Genomic DNA, 24,132 nt, shown 5'->3' with positions numbered 1-24,132 from the left:
AGGAATGCATTGATTTTGTTAGAAAGGCTGACAGTGCACCCAAATTCACATACCATGTCTCAGGGGATATGCATGTATGTAGTAAGAATGTTATGGCTACCTGTGGGTGTATTCGCACACAGATCTTAACAGTAACGTCAGTATATGTTACCATTATGTTTGTATGTGTGTATGATGCATTAGATGACTGATACTCTTTGTATGTGTGCATGTGTAGCTAGACTTTGTAGACATACACATTACCACATGTGTATATATGTGATCCAACACATATATGTGGGTCTACCACATTGTAATGTCTGATTTTCAAATGTACATATAATTTCAACACAGTATATATGATGGGATATGTCCAATATATGGTAATACATATTATACCCATGACAAATCGTACTCAGAGGATGCAGTGGACAACGTCTGGGTTGATTTCACGTTACACCTGGCAATGTGAGTGCATGTGTGTCCACACTGAGGTGTGTTGTTAGGTTCAGGCTTCATGATGCTCTGCTACACGTGTGACATTTAGTGCCCCATGTATCTATGATGCAGGAGATGGTGTACTCACATGTGTTAATGAAGGTTGGTGTGTGCTATGCGTGTTGGAAGACATATGTAGTGTTATATATGCAAAACGTACCACCGCAGTGTGATCATGGGAAAGGAAACCTCACATATCTACCTTCCTGCATGGACACGTGTTGGACTTTGTTAAATGGCTGTGTAGTCATATTAATCTCACCTATGTTTTCGTATGTTGTAACACATCTGATGGTCATTTAAGTCTGTCAATGATCATGTGATACAAATGCATTTTCATTAGTCGAAAGTTGACTTTGGGCAGACTCCAACACACAATATCAGGCCAGTGCTATTTAAGTGGTACATGTGTGCAGAGATATCAGACATATGTGAGCATGCTACAAACTAGGTACTTGCAATCTACCATAATATGTTTGTTATGACTGTCACATACAATGGCATTCAACTGTGTGGCAGTGTTGCACTCAGGCAATGACGGCAGCCTAGAGATCATTTGTATTGTGTGACTTTTTATGCCCACACAGACACATGGTCGCATGATTTGGCACAGGTTTATAGTGCTCCACTCTGCTCAGTCCACTGTTCACATGCATCAGGCCCCTGACTGTGTTGAGTCAATGTAGCATCAGCATACATATGTATATCTGTGATCAAATGGCGTGGGATTTTCATTTTCCTCTGGGGTCCTTGATGTCAGGCTTGCTCTAGCATGTACAGAGGACTGGCTACTTGTGTGTATAGGACATGGCTCATCATTTGGCATGGTCTGACAGATATGTTAATACATTGTTAGTAATTTCCATTTGCAGCTTGGTTAGGGCCTGTATCTCTAGTGTAACTTGTAATTGTTGTATGACCGAGGGGATAGATGATGTCATCTGTCAATGCCTTCTGTCAGAATAGTATGCAATGGGCAACTACAACATTGTTGTTGAAGCAAACATGAGTAGGTTATGTACTGACCTAGCTATCCTCTCTGAACATAAGTTGGGTGATCATATGGTGAAATTGTTGTGTTGCACAGTCAGTATTGGTCTATGTGCGTACTTTCTCCATCATTTACAGCATATTTTGTTTGTTAAAGGCTGATTACACTTTGTACACATCTTCTACTGCAACATTGTTCGGTCATACATGGACAAGATGCAACGTGTGACTTGTGTAATTTGGAAATGTACACATCTTCTACTACTGGCTACATGATAGTTTCCCTCCCATTTCCAGGCTTTGCAAGATTACATGACTTCCACACACATGACAGTACGCCTGCCAAAGCGCTTGTGTAGTCTCAAAGTGACCTCCTCATGTTGTATCTCCAAGTATCTGTAAGGTTCTCTCAGCTGTCCTTCCACATCCTTTGGTGTACATGGGTTTGCACTAAATTCAACATTCTACAATCTATATCACTGTCACCATGAGTGTATCTTGTTAGTGAGTTCAATCATCTCAGCGCTGTTTCAGACATACATGTTAGGATGGATCTGTGACATGTTTGGACATTGCTATACATACTTGCACATCCCACACTAGAGTAGCATGTTGGAGACCAAGACATTTTAGGGAATTTTGTCACTGTTGGTAACTTTCTCTTGGTCAGGCATGTGAGTGCCATTGAGAGGTGTGTTTTCATATGTGGTGTGTGATGATATCATACAGACTAAACTGGGTAACCTTGCTTACAAATGTCAACCATTGTAGGTAATTGCAAACCCTTTCTTACGTAGGCCTTACACCCATACATCAGTCTTCACATGTATATCCAGATTAGATGCATATATGTGTCAAGACACCATATTTGTGTGACAAGTGTGTTAGAATGTACTTAGGCAGAGGGCAGACTCTGACTACATTCCACCCAGACATGAATTTTGTGGTGCATTTTCCCATTTTATAGTTAATCCCTGGCTATGGCCATAGGTTTAGAGTCGAACAGCACCCATTGATGCTTCACTTGTCTAGCACTCCACAGCCAACATTTGTGTACTATGTATTAGGTACAGCACACCATTTGGCAGGGTTGGGCCCAATGGCAGTGCTTGAACGTACCACCATTTATATACAGTGCAGGCTTAGGCTCAAACTTTGGTTCTTAACCCTGAGGAGACAATGAAGGTCCATTGATACCAATGGTCTCCCCCCTTGTCACACGTGCTCAGTGCTGGTGTAGCAGCTATCCGCCTGAGATGTGACACAGTTCAGTTCCTATATTTCTACTGCAACATTTGGAAACAGCCCCTGGCGTATGTACATTCCCCTTGCATACATCTTGCCAGGTGTGGGAATGATGGGGAAAAGGGGTAGGAGTTTGCACAATGCCCACTTAACACCACATATTTTTTGTCATGCGTGGATCTAGACCTTCGAAATCCACATGGCAGTGAGTTACGTGACACTGAAGTGTGGCATGGAGGCGCTATACCCTCTTACATCACAACCTATGTTCCAACCATCTTTGTTACTGTTGTGTTTCTTTCCTGCTCTCTGAGGTATGAACAACATTCCATAGATATATGTAGGGGAGAATCAGTAGACCATGGACATTCTGGTGGTGCAAAATGACTTATTGGTGATAATTACAAAGTGATATTATTTGTACAGTGTCTAGGTGTGGATGTTCTGTGCAATTTATTGTCTCCTACGAACTCGAGCTGCAGTGTTTTGTAGTTCCGCCTCAAAATGTGCTGCACCATTGTAATGCACCTCCTTATTGGGGTCATCTACCAGTTCATCCCAGGGAATTTTGGTCCGTATACATATGTTAAGCAAGATTGCACATAAATGTATCATTTTGCATGCAAGGGGTGGTGCAAACAACAGGTGTTCTCCTGTCAGGGCCAGGCACCTGAACCATGAGTTCAGGAGCCCGAATGTTCTCTCTACCACATTTTGTGTCCTTCTGTGCCCTTCATTATATGCCCCCTCTTCCACCGTTGTCAGGTTGGCAAAGGAGTTATCACGCAGGGCTGTATGCCGTAACCTTGGTCAGCTGCAAAGGAATGAAAGAACATGTGATGGTAATGCATATTTATGGTTTTGTATGTTCCATGGCAGATATCAGTTTTAGGTGGAGTGGCGACTCCAACTTGCTTCTGATATTGTGTGTGTTCCTGTTTCGTAGTATGGTTTTATTGGTTTGTGTTGATGGACATTACTATCAAGAGTTGTAGCTCAGGGATCTAGTGATTGTCAAATTAATCCAAACTGACAGTTTAACTACGCCAAACATGTGTTGTGTTGTCCATAATTGAGGCTGTGTCCTAAGTGGGACCTACCACCTCCTTGCACCACAGTAGTGTAATTTGTATTGACCCCATGGTAGCCCTACAAAGCCAAACTCAGGCCTCCATGTTAAAATGTGGCACTACAGATGCAGTGTGGCACTTTGTGACCCTTCCAAGCAGATGATGGCTGTGCCAGCCATCAGGTGTGCAAGGGTGTGATTCACACAATTGGAGGAGTAGCTAAATAGGTGTAGTGGACTCTCCAAAATTTCTACACATGATTCATCACAGACACATTTAACACATGCACAGTGCAGTCGTTGGGAGGGGCACACCATATTTTTTCATGGGGCCCTACATACGGTGCATGAAAGGTCAGGCATGTTCTCAATACTCCTACAGAGTCCTACTATGGCATTCATTATCTTTACAGTATTGCACCTACTGTGCACCATGGTGGCCAGTTACTTCTATATGGTTCACACATGGTGGCGTTTGACGGCGCTAAAGGGTGCATGTGAGGTGGCACTGGACTAGTTGCAGCATCACTTCTCATTTATCTGCCCCATAGTCTTACATGGCTGCTGATGTTGTTTTCCTTTGTGTGTGGCACAATGCAGCAGACAGGTAAAGGCGCACACCACAGGTACATCAGGTATGTGAAGGTGGTATGTAGTTGGTTACAGCAACTCTAGTGTGGCATTTGATATTGGTGCCACCACAGGCTTGAACACCATGACAAATGTGGGGCTGTGCCTCTGTGTGACTTTCTTTACAGTGACATGGTCTATGCCATTCAAATAGCTGAGCTATTCATTGTTTGGTGTAATGTGTGTGGGATCTGTATTGCTTTGTCAACCAGTGGACATTTGCCGTGGTTTAGGCCCAGCTTCTGTATGCAAAGGGTACATAGCTCCACCTGTCCTTCACGTGGTGTGGCAGTCAGGTTGTGGCTGTAAATGTACATATGTGTGTGTGATGTGCAATGAATGCGGTGTAGTGTCGCATGTGGCATATGTGTTGTTGTCTGTACATCTGTGTTCCCCTGCCCATGTGTGTTTAATGTGGTGTATGTCTTGTTTGTCCTACAATGTTGGTGTGTTGTCTGTGTACTGGTTGGTATAGTGGCTTACCTACAAGTAGGCCATTGCCATATTGCCCATCCTGGAACCGCTCATTGATGGTGGAATGCTAGAATATGTACGCATCATGGACGCTGCTGGGATATTTGGCTAGGATGTTTGTGAAGAGCCCACGGTAGTCCACAATGGCCTGCACATTTATCGAATGGGTATGTTTGCGGTTCCTGTAGAGGTGTTCTGTTTCAGCAGGTGGCACAAGCTTGACATGGGTGCAGTCCAGTGCACCCAGAACACGTGGGAGCCCAGCAATGAGGCAGAAACCTTGATTGGTCTCCTGCTGCAGTTGCAGGGTGTTGGGGAAGTATATGTGGTAGGGTGTGACATGGATGATTGCATCTAAAACATTTGGTAGGAAGGCTAAGAAGGATGGCTGGGAGAAACCAGCCACTTGTGCACCCATTGTCCGGAATGATCCTGACGCCAGCATGTGGAGGACAGCGAGGAGTTTGGTCATGGGTGGTATTTTAGTTGGATTTTCCACCCTTGCAGTGATGTCTGGTGCTGTGTAGTGCGGCAGGCGTGGACTCCCGCTTCAGATGGTAGTTTCTGATGACATCTTGTTCTCTGAGCCTGAGGATGATTGTGCGCTGTCAGAATATCCTCTCCTGCCTTTTGCCCAGCCTTTGTGGCTGCTGTGGTGGTATTTGGGGTTGCTGTGGTGGTGCTGGAGGGACCTGTTGTCGTTGCTGTCATCTGCGGTGTGTGCCAAGCTGGAGGATTAACAGTTCCATATTGTCCAGGAGGTTGGCAACGCTCCTTCTATGTGTTTTCTCTGACTACTAGTGTGTGGGCCTCATTATAATGCCTGGTCTGACCAGGCATTACATTTTTCCGCAAATCGGGCTTTGTGTAATTTTTTGAGAACGATTCGTTTCTGTGTGTTGTTTTAGCATCGGGCAGTAAATATGCCGCTAGAGGGCTAGCATCATTTTTTGGAAGGGAATGCCTACCTTGCATATCTGTCAAAGCCCAGCTCACCTGAGTTCTTGTTCATTTCTGATGGAGGTTGAAGACAATCCGAGGTTGAAGACAAAAAAGAGAGACAACACCGTTCTTGCGTTTCCACTGTTGAAGTGCTGCACAAATCTGCGGCCCTTTCTGACTTCTGTAAAAACTGGTGCCTAATGAAACATAAACAAAGAACAGATAAGTGCAACCTATTCCTAAATGGGTTCCAGACTATCCCTTTATTTATTAGAAATTCTCTTCTAAAAGTACCTCTTGGATCCTGGTCTCTAGTTTCCAGGTTTGGAATGTGTTACTGCTCTGGGATGTGTTTTCTATTACTGTAAAGCTTTTTTCCCATATTTCCAGAATCTTTTATAAAACAAATACTGTACTTTTACATCAAAATACAGCATGTAATTTGTGCATGTACTTGATTTACTGTTTGCCTTGCTGTTAATAGTTTCCACTGTTCGATTCTTAAAAGTTCCATGAGAAAAAACAATGTTTGCTTCACAAAGTTCTGCAAAATATTCTTGTAACAAAGAGTTTGAATCACAATGTTCGTGGAAGGTATTTCGTTTCAAATTGTCTATACAGGAATCCAGAAATTGTTGTCAAAGTTCTTTCAGGTAATAAAAGGTTTTGCATTTACTTGTTGCTGGCAAGAGATACTGATCAGTCTAACCTTGTCTTCTTTCTCTTTTGCAGGTTACTCATAGGAGAGAGGCTGAAGCAAGGAGGAACCGGAAACCGGAAGAAGGAAGAGCCAGAAGCTGCGCCCATTGAAGTCAATGAAAATCTGTAAAGAGCAGGAGTGCCAGCGCCGAGGGATCTGTTCTCAGGTAAGCGGGAGGTAGACGAGCACAAGCACTGGGTGAGGCTCGGGGGATGCCTTTTATAGACAGGGCTGGGTGTGGTTTGAAGGGCTGGGTGTGGTCCTCACATGCTGCACATGTTCTTGGAAGGTGTGCAGAGCTGGGTGTGGTTTGAAGAGCTGGGTGTGGTCCTCACATGCTGCACATGTTCTTGAAAGGTGTGCAGAGTTTCAGTTATTATGCAAATGAGTTGGATTAACACGTGGCCTAGGGAGGAGTATTTTAAAGAAGCCTTGGTAAAAGCAAGGCCCAATGTGTAAACAAAACAGCACATTAAACAACATACACAGAAGCCTAGGGGGGGGGGAAGGTGAGATAACAAGAAAGGCTTTCAATAGTAAGTTTAAAAGGGAGCTATTACAGAACCCACTAGTGCAGTGAGAGGGGACATGCTCTTTGCTGTGTACAAACCCTAACAATATCATTCTAGCAAAACTATGCAAGGTGGGCTGGGGCTCCTGCAAAATTACACAGACTCAGATATGTGGACGCAAGATGGGTCTAGCGTCAAAATGTAAAAGTGGAGGTAGGTTTAGGCCACTTTTGCTTAAAAAAGATTACGCAAAGGTGGCATACACTTTTCATAAATATGGGCCATAGGGGCATATTTGTGAAAAGTGGTGCTGCACCCACTGCAGTGCCACTTTTATTGCACCCCTTAGCACCCCTCTAGCGTTGCCATGTGTGCACCGTATTCAAAATATGGCGTACCACGGCAGTAGTTAAGGGAATAGTCTCAGAATTTTTTACACTAGTCCAGCGCTTTTTCAGGATTAGCATAAAAAATTCTGACGCTAATCTTGCAAAGCACCCAGAGGACCATTGTAACCAATGGAAGCCTCCTTTTAACGCCTGCTCTGAGCAGGCATTAAATGTGACGAAAAAACATTGCGCAAGGAAATATATTAGATTTTCTTGCACCATTTTTTTGCCCCCCCCCAATTGGGGGAATGTACCCTTTGCACACATTATGCCTTGCGCAGTCATAATGTAGCACAGAGGGTTCAAAAGTGACGCAATGCATGCATTGTGCCACTTTGTAAATATGGCACTGTGATTTTGGCCTCATTGGGCCAAATTAGCATAAAAAATGACACTAATGTGGCGCAAGGAGGAGCTAGGGGCTCTTAAATATGCCCCTTAGTTTGTACCGTACTTGCTCTGAATAGGATTGTGGTCCCCACTTCAGCAGAGTGCAAACCTCTGCCAACTAGAGACTCAATTTGTAACATTGGTGATCAGCGGTGAGGATAGGACCTGTATTTGTGCATTTTATACAGTGGTTGGTGTACACTACTTCCATATCTCAGACCATTACGTACCAATATACATTATTTTTGTCTTTGGCAACTTTTTAAGTTTTAGCAACAAATGTCTCAATCTGGAACGCCTACAGCTGCAATTACAAGAATGGAGTTTCAGCAGCAGAAATTGGAAACCTATGTGGTGTCCCAGCTCAAAGGTTTCTCCAGAGATTTCAAGTACTCTTTTAAAGGCCTTTCTAAAAAGGACGAGCTGCAAAAGGCACTGAGGCAGGAAGCTGCTGCACATCCAGAGGTGGGCAGTGTTGTGGATGGCAAGTAGGATATCCATGTGGAATTGTTGGACAGCCCAGAACTATTGATGGGGTGAGGGGCCAGCATCAATGGAGACAGGGTCCCCTCAAAAGCAGGCAGCAGTGTATCCACCAGATCTCTGTCCCCAGAGAAGCTGGAGGACAGACGGGAAGCCAGGAGGCTCATGTTGGGGTTGGCAAAGGAAAAGAGATTGTTTATTGAGGAAAGGACAATTCTTTTGACTCATGAGGTGAGAATGGAGGAGCTGGACCAAAAAGCCCAGAAGGAGGAGTCCAGTGCAGTTAGTGGCAGCATATCTTCAGTGTACTCTGAAAGGAAAGTACATGTACCCAAGAGCCTAACAGCTGCCTACAAGTTGGAGGAGGACATAGATTGCTGGTTTGAGGCCTACTAGATTATTTTACAAATGCACAAAGTCCCTAAGGAAGATTGGGGGCCATTTTGTTGAAGCAGTTTCAAAAGGAGGGGAGGGACACCAGACTAACCCTACAGGGGAGGATAAGATGAAGTATTCCGCCCTGAAGGAGACCCTTATCAGGAAATATGGTTTGAGCCTGGAGATGTAAAGGCAGTTTAGGGAGAGTGTGAAGCTTCTTACTGAGACCTGGGTAGATTTTGTAGACTCTTTCTGCAAGGCACTAGATAGTTGAGTGAAGGGCAGTAATGTGACAGACTATCAGGGGCTGTACATTTTGATTGCACAAAAGCAAATGTTTAGTGTTTATTTTACAGAGCAGCCCTAGCATTTGATTTACAGTAAGCTCTCTGACCCAAGGGAGCTTGCTAAGGAGTTAGGGGGTTATTCCAACTTTGGAGGAGGTGGTAATCCGTCCCAAATGTGACGGATTTACCACCAGCCGTATTACGAGTTCCATAGGATATAATGGACTCGTAATACGGCTGGTGGTATATCCGTCACTTTACCGTCACTTTTGGGACGGATTACCACTTCCTCCAAAGTTGCAATAACCCCCTTAGACTGCTGGGTCAGCAAGAAGGTACATGGGAGGGCCGCCAAGTTCCCCCCAGCAGAGTGAGGGGGAGGTCAAGGGAGACCCAGGCAAGTCCCAGGGTAAGGGGAAAGGAAAGGGTTCCCAAGTCCTTTCTGTGATGAAGGAGGGAAATTGTGGTGGGCGGTGGCCCAGGGTGCCCTGCTCAAAGAAACCACACACTGGTGGCAACTCTGCAGGAGTAGCCAATGTGACCTTTGGGGTAAGTAGTCCCAAGGGGCAGGTCATAGACCATTCTGTGATCTCCCATAGTTGGCAGGTGGACCCAGAGGGTGAGCTGGTGATCCCTGAGGGTCGGAGTCAACACTTCCACCAGGTGACAGTGAATGGGGTCCCAGTGACTGATCTGAGGGACAGTGGGGCTAGCCATACCATGATGGTGAAAAGGCTAGTTTCCCCAGAGCAGTACACCAGACAGGTGTGTAGGGTGACACCAGCCCATAGGCAGGACTTCTTCCATCCTATGGCCATGGTATCCCTAGAATGGGGTGGGGAGGTGACCCAGAAGAAGGTCATAGTTCGTCCCCAGATGCTCATAGACTGCCTTCTGGGGAATCAGTTGCCCCTGGTTTCAGGAGAACTGGGTGAGGCAGCTGCCACAAGTGCCACAAGTGCCTTAACAGTTCTGTTTTCTGGGGGTACCACTTCCAATCAGAGAGCACAGGACCCTAGAGGGAAGTGCAGGTGGAGGGAGAACCCACCTCTGCGTTCTGCCCAGCCTCAAAGTACAGACCTATGGCAGGATGACCAGTCTCTGGTTACCACCCCAGAACTGGTGGGGGGTAGACTAGAAGAGGGTGTAAGGCCTCTTGGGCTACTGCCCCCCACTCTAAGAAGTGGACAGGGAGCCCTAGATGGCCTTACCTGAATGCTGATACTGACAGCTGTCAGTGGCCTCCGTTGGTTGCTGTCCTTCCCTGGGTTGGGTCAGGCTCAAGGGGTGGAATGGGCCACATCACTTTGTTGGCCATGGTGGTACTGACTGCCTACTTGGATGCATCCATGAGCAAATTAAGTTTAGGTGCTGCTCAGATGGGGTCCACAGATGAGAAGAAGGGCTCCCCATGGGTCAGTTTAGTGGGTTCAGAGAGTATAGCCTGAGGGATCCAACTGGGTTCCGGTAAGCTTGGAACTGACAGGTGCCCCTGCAGTAGCGGGCCATTGTCCATGTTCTATTGCCCTAAGCAGGGAAACCCATCAAGGTATTGATTAGTCTACCTGGCTTTAGGCTTAAGGGGGCTTTGTTGGAAATGGCCCTTTCTGCAGGGTCATCCCCAGACTTTTTGCCTTTCTCCTCCTCTTTTTCTGACGCTGTTTTGTTGGATTTAGGATTCTGGGCACTTTACCACTGATATCCAGTGATAAAGTGCATGTGCTCTGTGTCTTAAACATGGTAACATTGGTGTCTCCATGACTGACATATTTGTTTTACTGGTAACTCCCTAGTAGAATGCACTATGTGTGCCCCAGGCCTGTAATTCAAATGCTACTAGTAGGCCTGCAGCACAGATTGTGCCACCCACTGCAGGAGCCTTTCAAACCTGTCTCAGGCCTGCCACTGTTGAGCCTTCATGTGCAGTTTAAACTGCCATTTCGACCTGGCGAGTGTACCCACTTGCCAGGCCCAAACCTTCCTTTTTATTGCATGTAAGTCACCCCTAAGATGGGTCCATGTTAGCCCCAAGGGCAGGGTGCAGTATATTTAAACTGTGGGCATTCACTTTTAAACTTAACATGTACAGGTAGTGAAAAACTCTTAAATTTGTTTTGCACTATTTCAAGGACTATCCCTCCCATAGGCTAACATTGAGGTTACCTTGGAACATCTTCTAAGTGTAATTTCCAGTTGGGAAAAGATCAAAACAAATGGAGCTTGGTCCATTGGACTCACAATTTAAAAATACATATTTTGGTAAAGTTGGTTTTTAAATTGCAGGTCTGAAACTGCCACTTTTAGAAAGATGGCATTTTCTTACTCTAACCAATATGTGCCTTAGCCTGTCACTGAATAACAGCCTGGTGTCAGGTGGGCAGGATGGGAGGAAAGAGTTGACACACCTGAATGAGCTGGGTCCTAAGCCTTTAAAAAGGGCTGCATAGCCCCTGTAGGTTGGAGCCAGGGCAGGAATGGCAGGGACTTTTTGCACTTCAAAGGCCTCTCCTTGAAGTCTACCGCACTTCAAAGGCAACACTGGGTATAAGAACTGGACTTCTGACCCTACCAAATCAGTACACTTATAGACCTGAGGACATTTTACAAGGAAGAAGGACAGATGTGCTGCTAAAGGAATTGCCAATCTGCTGGAACTCTGCTGGCCTCCTGCTTGCTGTCCCTGCTCTGCTTCCCGCTGCCCTCCTTGCTTGGGAGTGAGAAGGACAAGGCCTGCATCTCTACATACCCAGGACTAAGTGACTCCAAGGTTTTGCTGGCTTGCCTTCTGTTCTGAAGTCTCAGGGACATCAAAGACTTAATTCGCTTCTGCTGCAGCTGCTAGACGCTGCCAACTGTGAGACCTGCCTTGCCAAGTGGTGCCAATCTAGTCCTAGGCACTTGGAAGTGGGGCTCCCGGTGATGATCCAGCAGAATCCACGTATTGCCGTCTGATCGGCGCAATCAGAACTGTTGCATCTTTCCTCAATGCCGACACATTCCCGCTGAGGATAAGGAATCAGGATCAGAACATTAGTCACCCCGTCACTCCTCTCTGCTCAACAGCCAATGAGGTCCCAAACACCTGAATACACCCAGCCCTTGGGCTTTTAATTAAGTTGTAGATCCAACTGTATATGTAATACAACGAGGATATCTCAGTGGTTTCATGGCTGTTCTTGTTTTAAACCTGCAGGCCACTATTCCGTTACCAAGAAATAGTTTAGTAGTGGGTTATGCACATAATGCAAAATGCCAAAAACTCTTCTGTTTAAATTGTGTGGTATATAAATAGTGAGTGTTTAATTACACATACATAAGCAAGGCACGCTGTATCTTATTGGATGACAGCAAAACAAAACATATCTGGACTTTTTTGCCCTAGTATCAACTCACAATGTTTCTTGGCAAATTATTTCTTCATAGATCTTACCAACATAGAAAATGTCATTTTATTTATGTATTATGGGTCTGATTTATAAAAAGTTATCACCAGATTTGCGTCATTTTTTTACAAAAAAGCGGCGCAATCTTACAAAGTATAGGCCCATATTTATACTCGGTTTGTGCTGAATTAGTGTAATTTGATTTTTACGGTAATTCAGCACAAACCTAACTCCATATTTATACTTTGGTGTTTATGTCATTTTTTGGAGGGGAAAACCTACCTTGCATCAATGAGATGCAAGGTAGGCGTTCCCGTCCAGAAAAGGACGATAGGCCTTTGCACCATATTCATCCCCTGTGCTAAAATCCAGCACGGGATGCTGGGCGCCTTAAATAATGCTTAGCGCCATTATTTAACGCCTGGGTCTGGGCAGGGGTAAGGGAACCTTTAGGCAGATTTCCATGGTCCGAGACCATGGAAATTGCCCACAGGTGCCCTTCCCAGTCCCCAGGGACACCCCCACCCATGCCTACCCATACCATGAGGTCACCTAAGGATGGGCGACCCATCCAAAGTAAGTCCGTGTGAGTATTTTTTTTTTTTTGCCCAGCACTGCTCGGGGGCCCTGACTTGGGGCCCACTGCACGGCACTGGCTCCATGGCCATTCGGGTGGTGGGAATGGCTCCTGTCTTTACTAAGACAGGAGCCATGTCCATAGGGCTTGTGTGCCAGAAAATGGCGCAACACTGCCTAGAGGCAATTGTTTTGCCTCTAAACAATGTAGCACCATAATTTGGGGCAGAAGCCCCGGTTCCCCCTACAGCCCTGTTAACATCCTTTCCAACACGGCCTTAGCGCTGGCTAGCGCCATTCCATAAATATGGCACCTGGCCAGCGTCTAGGAATGGCACTGGCCCGCGCTATACTTTTTGACCCCAAAAATTATAAATATGTGCCATAATTATATTTTGTAAGGTTGCCCTGCTTTTGCGTCAAAAAATGATGCAAAGGCGGCGCTAATGTTTCAGAAATCAGGCCCTATATGCCTTACCTAGCACAGGCCATGCTTTTGGAGACATTAGTGCACTTTGCATTTTGCGCATATAATCTACGACAGTTGGAATAGCAATGATAGACAGCTTCTAAAACATTATTGTATGAATTCTTACAGTGGTTCATGTTTCCATTTCAAAGCTAAAACTTTAGAGGTCCCACATTAAATAAGAAACAACACTCTGTGATCTGTTTAATACAGCCATAAACCTGCACTCTGTAATCTGTTAAAAACAGCCATTGAACTGCTACTTTCACACTGCAGCAAGAAACATTTGCGAAACAAAAGTTAAGTCCTTTGGGCTCAAAGGGAGGTGAGATAAAACAAAGTTGACTGTCGCCTGGTGCAGACAATTAAAATATTCTCCTTGACCTCTAGGCGTGTGACATTTTCTGCAAAGTACCATGCAGTGAGACTACTAATCTGCCATCACATTGGTAATCTTCTGAAGAGGAGGCAGATTAACGTTGTTTGACCTTCGTGGCCCACTCCACTCACTCTGGTGCCTAGGCTGCTTATAGATTCAGTGGAAAGAATTAAATAAAAACTCCCCGATTTATATGATTATTACATGTATCAATCTATTCAACATAACAAATTTAGATAGTTCCCGTATATAATAAAGTCACGTAGAACAAACAATGAAGCCGACCCGAAAAGAAACAGAAAATAGGATAAATTGCCAATGCGTATCTTATTTCTTAGCACTACTTCTTTCGAGAAATGGGAATTAGGTGCAATAGTATTATTTATGTTGTAGAATGACTCTTGCTAAAACAAATGACAGAGTATGCCAAATATTTTTTCTTCCACAGAGGATGCTGCAACAACACCAACACTTCCCACAGATCATTATCTCTCTTTAGCATTACAAAAACGTTTTTCTTGTTGGATAGAATCTACACCCTTGATGTCGAAGTATGTAAAGTCAAAACTCCGAAAGTTTTATATTAAGAGGCAGAAGAACTGAAGATAGTTGTGCTATGGCTCACTTCTTCCACAACTTCCTTATCAATGATTGCTATGTCCATTGTAGCAAGAAACTAAAGATAGCTTCATGCCTAACTTTGATGAGCCTGTTGGATGTGACTCAATGTTCTTCAGTTTAAAGAATGACTCATGATTTAGAAGAAGACCTCAAGGTGTTGGTCCATTATATGATATATGTATTGATGGTGGTTGCTACAGAACACAGAGCGGGTAAAACTGAGGCCCAGATTTATACTTGGTACTAGACCTGTCGAGCGCCAAAGTTTTGGAGTTAAAGTAATTTTTTGCTAGCGGGAAACTACCTTGCGTCAATGAGATGCAAGGTATGTGTTCCCAGGCAAAAAATTACTCTAAGCCCCAGGTGCCTTATTTATCATCCCATGCAAAAATGGTGCATGGGAGGGAGGCAGGCCTAAATAATGGCACTAAGCTTGCTTAGCACCGTAATTTAATGCCTGGGTCCGGGCATGCATTAGGGGACATGTGGACCCATTTCCATGGTGGAACATCAGGGAATAAGTCCACAGGTGCCCTCCCCAGGCCCCCTGGGAAACACCCACTCACACCAGTAAGACAGCGGAGGTACCCCATCTTAGGTAAATATAGGTAAGTAGAGGTGAGTGTTTTATTGTATTTTTTAATGTTCCATTGGGGGCCCCTGAAATGGGCCCCCCTACATGGCACTGGGTGCAATGGTCATTGCCAGGTGACCTTTGTCCCCTGTACTGGCCAATGGGGTGGTGGGCATGACTCCTGTCTTTCATAAGACAGGAGTCATGTGGTATGGTAGATTTAGCATCAAGAAATGCTGATAGGCTGGTTAGAGTCATCTTTTTTTACTCTAACCAGTCTAACGTAATTTTTCTGTGCAAACCCACCTTCTCCCATACCGCCACCACCACCCCCACCCCCACCCAGATAACATAATTTTCCTGGACATTAGCCCACCCTTTGCACCGGATTGCACCATTCCATAAATAAGATGCCTGGCTGATATCTTAGAATGGCACTAAGCAGCGGCAAACTTTTTCACTCAAAACTGCATTAGCGCAGATTTGCATGAAAAAAAAAATATATGGGCCTGAATGTCCTCCAGAAACTCACCTCGCATTTCCTACTCCACTCTGGATAAATAGGGACATTTGAATGCGATGTGAAAAGTCACTAGGGCGTGGAATTCAGTAATGAAGAAGTTGTTGTTCCCATCTCAAATAACCATTGGCATTGCAAAATATCAATAAGTCACAAAACATAGTGCCTGATTTAGAACTCGGCAGATGGGTTACTCCATCACAATGGTGACATATATCCTGTCCTGCAAAATCTAAATCTTATTGGTAGAATGGGACTTAGATTTTGGCAAATAGGATATCTGTCACTGCTGTGATGGAGTAACCTGTCCACCATTTCCTAAATCAGCCCCGTAGATAGAAAAAATTAGTTCTTGAGTAATATTCCTCTGTCTGCAGGCTGAAGTTCATGACTCTCAGAGGTGTGGTGAAATGCTTTGATTAATCAGATATTTCCAATGGGTTGAAATTGGCACTTTTGCTAGTTGCACAGAAGGCTGTATAGCACTGGTATCTTAGGGCCTCATTTAGATTTGGATGGTACTACTGCCAATCATTGCTGTGGCAGTCCACCCACTGTAATGAGATGTATAGCGGCAGAGCTGCCAACTGCCACAATGGAGTGCTCTTCCTAGCCGTCAGGCTGGCGGGTTCCCACAACCCATATTTAAATGCTACAGTTCTATAGGCGGTGTACTGGTGGCGGATTGCTGATGGAGGGAGGCAGTCGCTGAACCCAATAGACATCAGACAATGGCAGTGGCTGTGGAATAGAAATAGGTCACACACCCTCTATATATTAGCCATATGTGTCCTCCCACATAACACACTACACACCTCATACCCACAAATATCAATTGCCATTTGGCAATGTGTGCCAAAAACACACATTGCCCTACATCAGTGACTTAACATACACCCACTATCGCCACTACACCCACCCACACACAACATAACCACAACAACCAACACAACTACACACTCCCCTACATGCACACTTACACAACATCACAACTACACACCTCCCTCACCTCACCCATCCAATCCAATGACAACACACACATACACGTACTAATGCACATATATAACACGAAACACAACATTACAGTACATGTCCCCTTGCAATGTGCACTCATGGACATAGGTCACAAGTGCTGTTGTAACCATAATGACAGTTGTGTATGTTTGCAATATGTGTTGTGTACCAGTGTGTCCCCATCCATGTCAGACACAATTGTTTACCCGACGTATGCATATCACAGTAATTTAAAAAAAATACTGTGACACGTATATGACTGCAGTGGTGCAGAGCTCATGTGCAGCGGCCACACAATGGACAGCTTCAATGTGGGTTCCCCACCTTCGAATCTGGTGATTGGGGAGGGGTGGTTTCAGTGGGGGCAACAGCGACTGTAGGGCTTGTTCATTCATGTCCAGTTGAAAACGGAAGTGGAATCGGGAAAAAGGCACATTTTTACCTACTCCCCCCCCACAATCCACTAACTCAGATGTGGAGGTCAGACCACCCCAGTTGGCTAGGCGGTAAGGTACATTCAAATCTGCACAGTGGAAAGAGTGGCCGAAGTCCCGCCGCAAGCCCCTATTTCCAATGGCGCCCTTGTGGCAGATGATGATTCTTGATGGAGACGGTGGGACGGAGGTGATCAGGAGGGTGAATCGCCAAACTGGAAAATAGGTTTTCTGTTAAAAATGTTGTGGCAGACCCGTTACCTCCAAGACATAAATTAGGCCCTACGTGATCAAAAGAGTCTGTTTTCTGCATTGCCCATTTTGAAACTGAGTTGATTGAAACAATATGGGCGATGGAGGAACGTTACTGCATTTGTCTATTTCCTCACAAAACCTTAGAGGGTTTACTAAGAAATAGCAACACTGTAATTGAAAAATAGTAACAATATACCAGTCTTATAAATTGCCTCTCATGACAGAAGCCAACTGATTCAAGAGAAACTTCATATAAACTAATAGATACTGGTGGGTGCAACTTTTTCTTTGTCTGCATATTTAGATGAATTTGGGAAGCTTTGTTTTTGCATTTGTTGAGCAAACTGTGCAACATTTCATGACATGATTCGCAAAGGTGAAAATTGTAGCCCAACCAGACTCTCTGATTATGATTTCCTATTGCAGGTTGCTCTGTCTGTGGAATATCATGAGGCAGGGAATCATGTCAGCCTGCATCCTTTCATGTTGGTGACAAGGTGAAAGGTGCCATTTTTTGGGCACTTTTAACGCCTGCTCAGGGCAGGTGTTAAAAGGGGCCATATCATTATGTCATTATCTATAATGGGCCCCTATGTACTCTGCAGGAGTAGCGCCAAAATTTAGGTGCTACTCCTGCAGAGTACATCACTAATGTAAAAAAAAAATGATGCTATTGCTCCCCACCCTGCGCCATGGTGCGCCGTATTTTAAATACGACGCACACATGGTGGTGGTATGGAGGTGCTAAGCGGCGCAAGGAAAGTGGCGCTGCACTAGGTGCAGCACCACTTTTCTTAAATATGACCTGTATTGAATTTTGCACTTACTGAACCTTGTGAATTTGAAAATAATATTTTCGAAGTCGTGCTTCTCGTGTTGTGTCGTGTCTCGTGCAATTTCCTTGGGACATTTTTTTCGGCACCTTTAATGCCTGCTTAAAGCAGGCATTAAAAGGGGGCGTACCATTATTTATAATGGGTCCCTATGTACTCTGCAGGTGTAGCATCTACATTTTGGCACTACTCCTGCAGAGTACATCAATAGCGTCACATAAAATGATGCTATTGCTCCCCTAGCCTGCGCCATGGTGCACCGTATTTTAAATATGGCAAACACATGGTGGCGGTAGGGGGGCACAAAGGGACGCAAGGAAAGTGGCGCTGCACTGGGTGCAGCATCACTTTCCTTAAATCTGCCTGTAAACCTTTATCAGAAATAAACTGTGTTTGTGCATTCCTTTGTACACTTGGCATTAGACTGCAATGGTCTTAACAGCCCCTACAGAGCACCACAGTAAAAACAGCATTTGGAAGAAACATGGTCATGTAACCATATATTCAGCCCCTAGAGGGCATAATCACACAAAAGAGATTAATAAAGAACATTGCAGTTTAACCATAATCCGACCCATACGTGCATAGTGTATTACACATTTTCAGGACTTTTAAGTATCATTTAACTGTAGAGTCAGTGGCACAAAGATGCAGTGCCGCAGGTCGTTACTAGAGGTCCTTGCAGAATCAACAGCAGAAGGTGCAGTACCGCTGGTTGTGGCTAGATGTCCCTGTAGAGTCAACGGCAGAAGGTGCAGTACCATTGGTGGTGGCTACATGTCCCTGTAGGGTCAACAGCCGAAAATGGAGTACCTCTGGTTGTGGCTAGATGTCCCTCTGGAGCCAAAAACACTCAGAGCACAGTGTCACTGAACACTGCCAGAACTACTTCGGATGCCAGAAGCTCAGAATGTCCCCCAAACCCGTAAATGGCTGGAAAAGGACCAGGTCCTCATTGAAATGACTGAAATATTTAGCCATGCTGTACATTAAACCTTTATGAGAATTAAACTGTTTGTGCATACATTAAACCTTTATCAGAAATAAACTGTGTTTGTGCATACATTAAGGCCCGTATTTATACTTTTTTTGCGCCGCATTTGCGTCGTTTTTTGACGCAAAAATGGCGCAAACTTGCAAAATACCATTGTATTTTGTAGGTTTGCGCCGTTTTGCGTCAAAAAGCGGCGAAAATGCGGCGCTAAAAAAAGTATAAATACGGGCCTAAACCTTTATCAGAAATAGACTGAGTTTGTGCATTAGCAGAAGGTGCAATACCACTGGTCATGGCTAGACATCCCTGTGGAACCAACTGAGTTAACAGCACCTTGGTGAAATTATCATCCTTCAGCCCTTCAAGAGAATAGTGCATTACACATTTGCAGGCCAAGCAAGGTTTTCAGAATATAATTACAAACAAGGCCCTTAGAACACAAACTCTTCTCAGCTACAGAAAAGAAAAAGAAATAAAAAGTTCAAGCCATGAGAAAACTTAAACATGCATTGGATGGTGGAAGAGGTTATGATGTTTGGGCCCCTTCTAACCTAGTGTGGCCCACAGGACTTAGACAGAAAGGTTTTGGTGGTAGTCCCATTGCCCTAGGACGTGTTATGACCAGAAATGTGTTGGGAAAGCATTATGGGGTGAGTTTGCATACATTAAGGGGCATATTTATACTCTGTTTCTGCCGGAATTGCGTCTTTTTATTGACGCAATTCCGACGCAAAACTAACTCCATATTTATACTTTGGCGTTAGACGCGTCTAGCGCCAAAGTCCATGGAGTTTGCGTAATTTTTTAGGCTGGACACCTACTTTGCGTTAATGATATGCAAGGTAGGCGTTCCCGTCTAAAAAATTGACTCCGAGGCATGTGCGCCGTATTTACACTCCCGGGCAAAATTCACGCCCGGGAGTGGGCGGGTCAAAAAAAATGACGTACGGCCGCTTTTGCGCCGTTTTTTAGCGCCTGGTCAGGGCAGGTGTTAAGGGACCTGTGGGCTCGGAAGGAGCCCAGAGGTGCCCTCCCAAGCCCCCAGGGACACCCCCTGCCACCCTTGCCCACCCCAGGAGGACACCCAAGGCTGGAGGGACCCATCCCAGGGGCATTAAGGTAAGTTCAGGTAAGTATTTTAAAAAAAAAAAAATTGTGGCATAGGGGGGCCTGATTTGTGCCCCCCTACATGCCACTATGCCCAATGACCATGCCCAGGGGACATAAGTCCCCTGGGCATGGCCATTGGGCAAGGGGGCATGACTCCTGTCTTTGCTAAGACAGGAGTCATTTCAATGGGGGTTGGGAGTCGAAAAAAATGGCGCAAATCGGGTTGAGGCGAAAAATTTGCCTCAGCCTGACCTGCCCCATTTTTTGGCGCCCAAGCTCCATATCCCCCTACGCCGGCGCTGCCTGGTGTACGTCGTTTTTTTTCACGCACACCAGGCAGCGCCGGCGGCTAACGCCGGCTAACGTCATTGAATAAATACGGCGCCCGCATGGCGCTTCAGAATGGCGTTAGCCGGTGCTAATTTTTTTGACGCAAAACTGCGTTAGCGCAGTTTTGCGTCAAAAAGTATAAATATGTCCCTAAATCTTTATCAGAAATAAACTGTGTTTGTGCATTAGCAGAAAGTGCAATGCCACTGGTTGTGGCTATAGGTCTATGTGGGGTCCATTGAATTAGTAGTGCCTTACAGCAATTATCATTCTTTAGCCCTTGGACAGTATAGTGCATTATACATTTGCAGGCCAAACAATGCTGTCAGAATACTATTACAACCAAGGCCCTTGTAATACAAGCTTGTGTCAGCTGTAAACATAAAGGGCCATATTTATACATTTTGCTGCAAAACTGTGCCGACGCAGTTTTGCGTCAAAATGTTTAACGCCGGCTAACGCCATTTCCTTGCGCCACCCGGGCGTCAAATTTATACTTTGGCGCTTGGCGGCACAAACCACTGGCTAGAGTCTTTTTTTTTTTACTCAAACCAAAGCGCCACGTCGTAAAGAAAAACATCGTTAACGCAGGGAAAATTACTTTAATCCGGTTTAGGACGCCGCAAACCGAATACGTGCCATTTTTCGATGCAATAGCATAAAAAAGCGGCGCAAACACAGTGAAATGTGCTAAGGAGCCCCAAAATGGATCCTAGAAGCCAGGAGAGACCCCAGGAAGATGACAACCGATTAGTAACCAGCCAAGAGGACCCACACAAGACCCAGGAGAGGGAGAAGAAGAAAAGGAAGTGCTGGTTCAGTGCAGAGGAGCACGAAATACTGGTGAAAGAGGTGACGGAACACCAGCATCAACTTTTTGTCACCTCTAAATTGCCAATTGGGAGGAGAGAGGCAATGTGGCAACAAATTGTCGATAAGAACAACAGTGTGGCAGAAGTACTGAGAACAGTCACCAAGTGCAAGAAACACTGGCATGATTGCAAGCGCAGGACCAAGGAAAAAATGGCAAGGAACAGGAAGGCAGCACTGCAGACTGGAGGTGGGAGTCTAGCACTGCAAGAGGCCCGGGACCCCATGGAGGAGATGGTGGCAGCTCTCATGCCTTAGGAGATCGTCACAGGGATTCAGGGACAGGACAGTGCAGACTACCAGGAAACCACACAGATGCATGGTAAGTTGCATGGGGGACAAAAATGCCAAATTGTTAACTGCAAGCGGGGGTGACATACCTACTACACAATGCATGTCAGCCATGATAATCAGGTATTGGAAAGGGCAACGGGGCACAGCACGGGTGCATGGGCTGTGCAGGGGAAACTTGGGGCACACCACAACACCACACCAACAACCTTTCCATGGGGTTACTCTGCCATGTCAAGGATGTTGGAAAGGCAAAGCCAGTCCAGGAGGGTAGGGTACAATGTAAAACTGGCTTGCTGTCACACAACAGCTGGTATTGTCGCTACATGAACTAGGGCACAATTTCTAGTCTCAGGCCATATACGCAAGTGGTATTTCCCAATGACAACAGTTGCCATTACCACCTCTGCTGTGTGTGCAGGTGAAGTAGCTAATGGCAGTTACGTGCCCATGGATCAAACACACTCAAATTAGAGGGTTCAGGATGACTATGTTATCAATCCCCTGTAATTAATAAAAATTTGCAAATCCTGTCAAATGCTAATGTCTATAGGTGCTACAAACATCAGGGAATGTATGTAACATTATGAGGTACACAGCAGTAATGTCATACCCTTGCTGCACATGTCAGGGTCCACCCTGTGCCTGTGTCACAATACCTGCAATGCCACCATGCAACATCTCAAGTGTCAGAGTGCTAAGACAACAGCATTGAGGGGGAGGACATATGTTTCCAGCTAGTGAAACACACCTGCACATTCATAAGAGGAAAAGGAACACTGCTAGGACCATCAGTGCAATCCAATGTAGCACACATAGGCAAACATCAGCAGTACACACTCCCAATGCTGACACCTGTATCGTGCCATGCCAATGCTACACATAGTTTATGCTAGGTCTCAGCAACATATCGGTGGATTTGAAATAACCGAGGCTGGGTCAGTTCCAGATTGTTAAGTGTGGTGCAAGTGCCATCAGAACACCCACAGCCAGTGCAAGGCCACACCATGATAATGGAAGTAGACAGAGGGTTGAGTAGGACAAGAAGGTGGCAACACACAATTTGGGCAGAACCTACACGATTAGGATGTGACGCGGACATTTACCTAAATTGTCGACACTACATGTGACATGCAGGTGGGGCATAGGCCTGGGAGAATGCCTACATTAATGACAGGAACAATGAACAGGACCAAGATCACAATGTGCAACTAATAGGAAGTCAAGAACGTCACACTACAAATGCCACAACACAGACACACTAATTGTACAATATCTCATTGCAGAGGACAATAGCTCTCCTGGGGATATGCCTGTCCTGGACTTCCCTGATGACATGGACGACGAGCTGACAAACATTAGCCAGCAGACCCTCCAAAATGTCCTTGGAACCCTCCAGACCCCACCTTCAGTCACAATGAGGAGCACAAAAGTAGCAGCCATCACAGAGGACCCACTCACCACCCTAATTGTACGACCTGCCAGCTCCAACCCAGCTGAGGACTCTGAGGACACTGGCACCAGCTTTGAGAGGACTGTAGTTGGAGTACAGCGGGAGCTGGCCAAGGGGGTGCGGGTGGGGATGGAAAATCTGGCAGCCAGTCTTGAGGGGGTGCGTTTGTGCATGATGTCATCTGCAGAACAGGCAGCAGCCATGCAAGCGTGAACATCTATTCTGCAAGGACTTCAACAAAGTGTAAGGGAAATCAGCACTGCAGTAAGGGCGTTGCCACAACACCTCACACACCAAACCTTTCATTGCATGTACGAATGTAATCTTGACCCCCTCAGGGCCAACCTGGCTGCCTACCACAGTGATGTAGCTTCTATACTTAAGAACCATTAGCTCCTCCTTGCTGCAGTAATGCCCTCAATAGCCCCACAGTTGGCAGCTACCAGGATTTCTGACTCCACGTCTTCAAACACTGAAGTGTGCTTTGCCCCTTCAAACTCACCAACCAAGGGCAAAGGAGACGACACACACATCAGAAGATGAAGACGTGGAACAGATCACCTTCACCCGTAAGAGTACCCAGTAGCACAAGTCCATGCCAAATGGGCACTTATGTCCTAGGTCCTGTGCTTGTTAACATGCCAGTCTTGCTACAGGTGCTCACATGCCATGTTCTCCAGCCCACTGTTTACCTTGACACTATGCTCTGTGATTGTTTCTCACTTCCTCATTGGCAATTCATGTTCCTCTGCACTGTATGACACTTCACCCCAGCATGTCCAATGACATGTTCCATTGCACCTGTGTAGTATCACAATAGAAGGCATCACACTAATGGACTCACAATCCTGGACTATGTAAATATTGCACTACAGCACTTTAAAATAAATAGCATTTACACAACCACTTTGTCTGTGTAATGTGACACGTCAACCTTGTAGGAGATTAGTCATGTATGTCACATATCAATGGCTATAGAATGTCAATACAACTGCCTTGAAAGATTGTGGGCTGATAACTTTGCACAGGGGTCTGGATTGTATCATCATCTGCACTTCCT

This window comes from Pleurodeles waltl, chromosome 10, assembly GCF_031143425.1.
Source record: "Pleurodeles waltl isolate 20211129_DDA chromosome 10, aPleWal1.hap1.20221129, whole genome shotgun sequence".
Taxonomy (NCBI): Eukaryota; Metazoa; Chordata; class Amphibia; order Caudata; family Salamandridae; genus Pleurodeles; species Pleurodeles waltl.
The sequence above is the reverse complement of the archived record's forward strand: the minus strand, read 5'-3'. Positions refer to the sequence as shown.